The sequence below is a fragment of the Macrobrachium nipponense genome, chromosome 12 (assembly GCF_015104395.2).
Source record: "Macrobrachium nipponense isolate FS-2020 chromosome 12, ASM1510439v2, whole genome shotgun sequence".
NCBI lineage: Eukaryota > Metazoa > Arthropoda > Malacostraca > Decapoda > Palaemonidae > Macrobrachium > Macrobrachium nipponense.
Genome location: NC_087205.1, coordinates 69740313 through 69746312, shown reverse-complemented (window position 1 = coordinate 69746312; position 6000 = coordinate 69740313). Strand labels below are relative to the sequence as shown.

The following is a 6000-nucleotide window of genomic DNA, read 5'->3' as shown; positions in this document are numbered from 1 at the left end:
ACACTGGTTTCTTGTGCGATCTCTTCGCAGGAGGCGGGGACGAAACAACACGTTTCCTACCAGTCCTCCCAACCGACAAGGCAGCCAACTTTTCATCCAAAACAGAGTCCAACCTCTGAAGCACTGCCAGGCATATAACCTCAGACTGATCTGCCAGAGAAGGCTCCAATGTAGCAAACTGTGCAGCAGGGATGATGTCACGGCTGAGAGAGGCAGTGCAGAAGAGACGACTGGGAGTGACGTCACAAGTGGTGATGACGTCACGGCTTCCCCTCAGTGCGAAGGGGAATCAGACGCCACTGGCGGAGGAATACACAAAGACGGATATCGTGACATCGTCAACGGGCCTGATGTCATGGCGTCCCTCTGACTCAAAGAAGCGGCAGCAGTCTCTGGCGGAGCAATACAAGATGGCTGACCTTGGCTACCCACGAAGACAAGGCCGGGAGGAGGGGGGATGGCCTGGCTAGCCTGAGGAGGGGGAAAGCGAGCCTCCATAAAGTGCACTAGCAAACCCTCCAAGGACAGGGGACCCCCTAGCCTAAGCGTCTTCCAAATTGCCGCCATCTTGGACGCCTCCGACTCTGGAGTAAATGAGAATGATGAGAAAGCTTCCCCCTTCCCGGGAATCAAATTAACTCCCGAAGAAAGGGCGACATTACAAACATCAGCCTGGTGGCCTCCCGATGCTTCCAGCAATGAATCAATGGAAGAAAAGGAAGGAGACACAGGAAGAACGCTACTATGGGGGGTGAATACTGCAGGAGACGAAGCATCGGAAAGAGGCGAAAAACCTTCCCATGAAGAAAGAGTTAAAACCCTCCGATATTCTCTCTTGCTATAAAATGACTTCCACTGCTCTTTAGGCCATGCCCGGCATTCCATACAAGGATTCATTATAGTACAAAAATTAGAACAGCACCTGCAACATGTGATGTGGGGATCAGTCGCTGCCGAAGCCAAAAAACGAGAACACGGAAAACCTGGAATTCTGGGGCACACATGTTGACGAGGCCGAGAGGGAGCAGAAGCAGCCCTAATATCAGCCAAACACACAAACACACTAAACACGAGCAAAACGGGCAATGGACCGGGTAAAGGCCAAGAGAGGTTAAACACGACTCTCACCCAGGTGGTTAAAGAAAAGACTGACGGGGTGGCATAGGTGAGTGGTCTTTGACCACTCTTCACCCGATCTACGCATGCGTTACCAGATATACAAGATTCCTTGCTTTCATCTGTTTTTTAACTGGATCCAGCTAGGCACTAGAAATTATCCTATTGTTAAGATCGAAGGTTTGTTCATGTATGAACAAAAATACAATTACTCTTTCCCTGGGCACAATACCACAAAACATCCAAATAACTAAATTATCCACACACCAAATAAAAACAATTTAGCATCACCCATCCATTAAAAAAAACAAGATGTGTAGGTACCCTAGGTACACAGTAACCCATGAACAGACCTAAGGTCCTGCATCATCATATACTGTTTCTACATCAAATAAATAAAAATTGGCAAACTTCGACTTGCTCCTCCAAAGGTCCATTACACAACTGTGGAAAAAGATAAGTTGCTTTTGAAAGCCAGCAAAATGGCTTCTGTCTTAATTTTGTGGGCTTTGACATTACAAATAGGAAAGTCCTCTTCACGAGATTTTGAATGAGACGCAGAGATAACGTCCCTCAACAAAAACGCCAAAGCATTCTTGGATAGAGGACAGGAAGGATCCTTGACCAAGCACCAGATGGTTAGAAGTACCTCTGATTTCTTAGTTCTCTCTACTTAATGTCTCAACACTTTTAGTGGACAAAGAGCCCTCTCTTGGTCCAGTGGTCTGAGGATGTCAGTCAAGCTCTTGATTGTGAACAAATGGGGCCAGGGATGGATGGAGTTTCATTCTTTGTTAAAACCCTTGGAGAATGAGCAGATCACATCTCCTTGCGAAAACCTACTTTCTTTTTCAAGGTCTGCAGTTCGCTATCCCTCTTAGCCGTAGCCAAGGCTACTAATATGAGGGTCTTCCTAGTTAGGTCTACAAGAGATGAAGACTGAAGAGGCTTAAATGGAGGGCCCAAAAGCCATCATAGAACATCTAGATTCCAAGACACCAAGCTGTTATTTCCTGTTTTGAAGTTTCAAAAGACTTCACTGATGTCTTCATCAGCAAACAAGTCTAAACCGCTGTGCCTAAACACTTGAGTTTAGCATGGCTATGTAGTCATTGACTTCTTATTTCTCTCTAAGTAATGTCTCAACGCTCTTACTGGACAAAGAGCCCAAGAGAGGTCCAGTGATCCAAGGATGTCGGTCAAGCTGTTGAATCTGAACAAACAGGGCCAGGGATGGATGGAGTTTCATTCTTCGTTAAGAAACCCCTGGAGAATGAGCAGACCACATCTCCTTGTGTAAAACCTACTTTCTTTTTTAAGGTCTGCAGTTCACTATCCCTCTTAGCTGTAGCCAAGGCTACTAAAAAGTGGGTCTTCCTGGTTAGATCCCTATGAGATGAAGACTGAAGAGGCTTAAATGGACGGCCAAAAAGCCATCATAGAATATCTAGATTCCAAGACACCAAGCTGTTATTTCCTGTTTAGAAGTTTCAAAAGACTTCACTGATGTCTTTATCAGCAGACAAGTCTAACCTCTGTGCCTAATTTAGCATAGCTATGTAGTCATTGATTGTGAAAGCAGTTAACCGTAGGGACAATTTTGAGAAGAGTAAACAGTCTGCTATTTGTGCTATGGAAGTAGCAGTAAAAGAGCCGTCATGTCCTCAAGAAGATCATAAGAGGAAGACTGGCGTCTACACTTGCAATCATCTCTGCAGCTGGTCTCAAAAAGCCCTTTGCTCTGACAAGCTTTCAGAGAGCAAGAGTGGATAATCCTTGATGGAAACGATGAAAGCACAGTTGATTGAGCATAGACTTTGTTTCTTTGGCAGAAGATTGAGTAGTTCTGAAAATCATTCCTTCTATGGCCAAAAATGAGCTACCAGGGTCACTGAGGTGTTGCTGCGAGAGATAAAATTGATGACATCACTCACCATACTGAACGGTGGGAGGGTCCAGAGCTGGTGAACATTATAAGGGAAGATAATGATTCCTTGATGTTGCAAACAGGTCTATCGATAGCTTTCCCCACAGTTTCTATAGGTCAGTACACATTTGTGAATCCGTGTCCATTCCATATATACGACCTGTTTGCAATTACTTAATTCGACTGCAACCACATTTAATTTGCCCTGGATAAATCTCGTAGTTGTCGTCCCTAGTTCCTATTAGAAGGTACTAGCTCTTGCTAAAACAACAGTTTCTGGACAGCCTTCAAACCCGAATATTCAAATGGAACAGAAAATCTATTCTTCTAAGCAACTGAGCACTATCAGGTGCTCAGAGCCAGCGCTGGTGTTATAGCAAAAACTGGTGCTAGGTTGTTGTTGGTGCCAGGAAGCAGGGTGCCAGACTAGCTATGAGCTTAGGTGAAGTCTGGCATCCCTGAAAGACATGGATCCCTATCCTCGACTAAAATCCAAGGGAAGATGAGCACATTATATTCTTTTTCCTTGCTTGGGCATGTTAAGAACTTTTAAAGAAAAAGAAATGGATGTAAATGAACTATGTCTGTTGCAAAAGGGACACGGATGTCTCACATAGGAGACATTAGGCCAGAGAAACTCTGCAGGAAAGGTATTGAGGATCCCTCTCTGAAGACTACTAAGATCCACAGCTCTGCTTTCTTTGCTTTCCATATTCACCAAAAATGGAGAAGCCAGGGCTCAACTGGAATATGGAAGAACGTCTCCACACTTGCTGGAGGAGGATATAGTGGAGGTCTTCTTGGAAGTGGCTTGAACGGAGGTTACTGCAGAGATTGGCCCTTTGAACTACTGCCTCTGAAGGATCATTAAGGCACCATAATGGGCCGAGTTCTGGTTATCGGCTCCATAAGCATAAGGCGCCAATAATAGTTAAAGCGCCATAACATACCTAACAGAGAGGCCATAAGGGAGCTTAGGTTACCAGAACCATAAGTGCCATAAATCACAGCGTTTCGGTTAATAGCGGTTTTCACTTATCGGCACATCCCCCGAGAATGGAACCCCCTCCAATAATCGCGGACTGTCTGTAACTGCAATTTCGCTATAAAAACGAACTACTGATGTACTACTCCAGTAAAAAACAACAAAACAAGGAGAAAACTCACCCTAAGGCTTTCGGCTAAAGCTACTCTACTTTCAGTTTGGATACCAAAGTCTGGTAAATAACCAGCTAAAAATGAACAACTACTGCTGACACCAGATTTTATCACCAGCAGTTGCAGAAATGGAATGAGCTAGTCTGCTGTGTCATTCCTAACCCTCTCGCTAGTGGGCGAGACTGGTGTCACCTACACAATATCAGTGTTGCTACCACAAATTTTGAATCTAAGCTGCTGCAAATAAGTACAACTAAGAGCTATGTAATTACCGAGTAGGTTACTTAATTAAAAATGAAAGATTGGGAATCCCTACCTTCTCTTGGAAGTCTGGGATTATGTATGAGAGCAAGGACAGTTGACTCATGCAATATCTTGCACATCCCAGTAAAGTGATGAACAAGAAATAAGTCTTTTGGTAACAAGATCACATGCTGGCCATCAACAGCTGGGAAGGGCACAAAGGAGGGGAAGAGGCCTGGTATACAAGATAGCCACTTCACCAATCCATGCCAAACCTAGTATACCTTAAACATGATGGAAATTTGTCCAAAAGAAGCTGAGAACACTATACAACCATTAAGTAACAACTAAAGTGACAGAGAAAGTGTGCTGTACACAGAGAATTGATATCAGTTGGTCAGGACACTACCCTTGATACCTAAAACTAGTTTTGTCTGAAAGGGATTAGGTATATCTCCAGACTGTAAGCTAAGATGACAAAAATCCACATTCCTCCATCGTAAAAAGACTGGAATTCAATTCAAGGATGCAGCATCAAGAGAGGATGATACTCTTGCCTTTCTGTTGGCTGGTGCTGAAGGGAGGAAGCATTAAGGGTACAGTGATCTGACCAAAATTCCATGCATTCTATTGGCACCCTCTCAAACCTTACAAATAGGAATACTTACATAGTAAGCAGAATTAATGATTGGGAACTGTAGGCAAGGGATGGCAGACAAACAGGAATTAGAACAGATCATCTATCCTTTACATGGGACCTAATGCACCCAAGAGGTCATAGAGGAAAACTTAATGCGACAGCCAATGATGCAGGGCAAGAGGTCTCATTCTTCCTCAAAGTGAATGAGTCATATGAACTAGTGCCAATTCTAAAAGAAAAATCCCAGACTGGAATAGCAACAGCTATCATAGCAGAGCCTTTCCCATGAAGGGTAACATTGACAATCTTCTGGGTCACCTGCAAAAGAAAGGAAAAGCTGAGGCTTTCCTTTCAAATAGGGAAAACTTGTTATCCACAATCACCCAAAAAATTTTAAATTCTCCATTCTGTCCCATGACAGCAAAGATACTGTAAGAAAGGATGGTTATGCACCTACTTCCGGGGGAGAGCAAACAAGTCGCCAAGAAGGGGAATGGTAACAGCAGTATTGTACCTCACCTGCCTATTGAGGATCTTGAATTTCCTCCAAAGAGGGGGTCAAAGTGTTCAATACTAGAGTCCCCATGGGACAGAAAATGCTGCACCTTCTTGAAGTCCAAATCAATAATCCTCCAACAAGGTGACATCCAGTGAAAAGACCAGTCCTAGATCAATCATGACCAAAACTGGCAGAGAAGATACCAATAAAACATGCATATTCAAAAGCTATGATTCCACCTCAAAATGCAAAATGAAAGTCTGATAGAAAATGGCAACAGTTATGAAACAGGTATGTTTGGAGGAAGAACCTTATCTATTCCATTCTCAGTTCCTTGTTTTCCCCATCTAACTCTTTCCTTTCCATTTTCTGAATCAGGGCAGTACAGGTACCAACCATGAATGTTATAGATGAAGA

General features: G+C 43.7%; 1 protein-coding gene across 3 annotated transcripts in view; it reads right to left on the bottom strand.

Moving 5' to 3' along the window:
- LOC135224588 (uncharacterized) overlaps nt 1-6000 on the bottom strand; it is a 368063-nt gene that overhangs the window by 286277 nt on the left and 75786 nt on the right. The window lies entirely within an intron of this gene.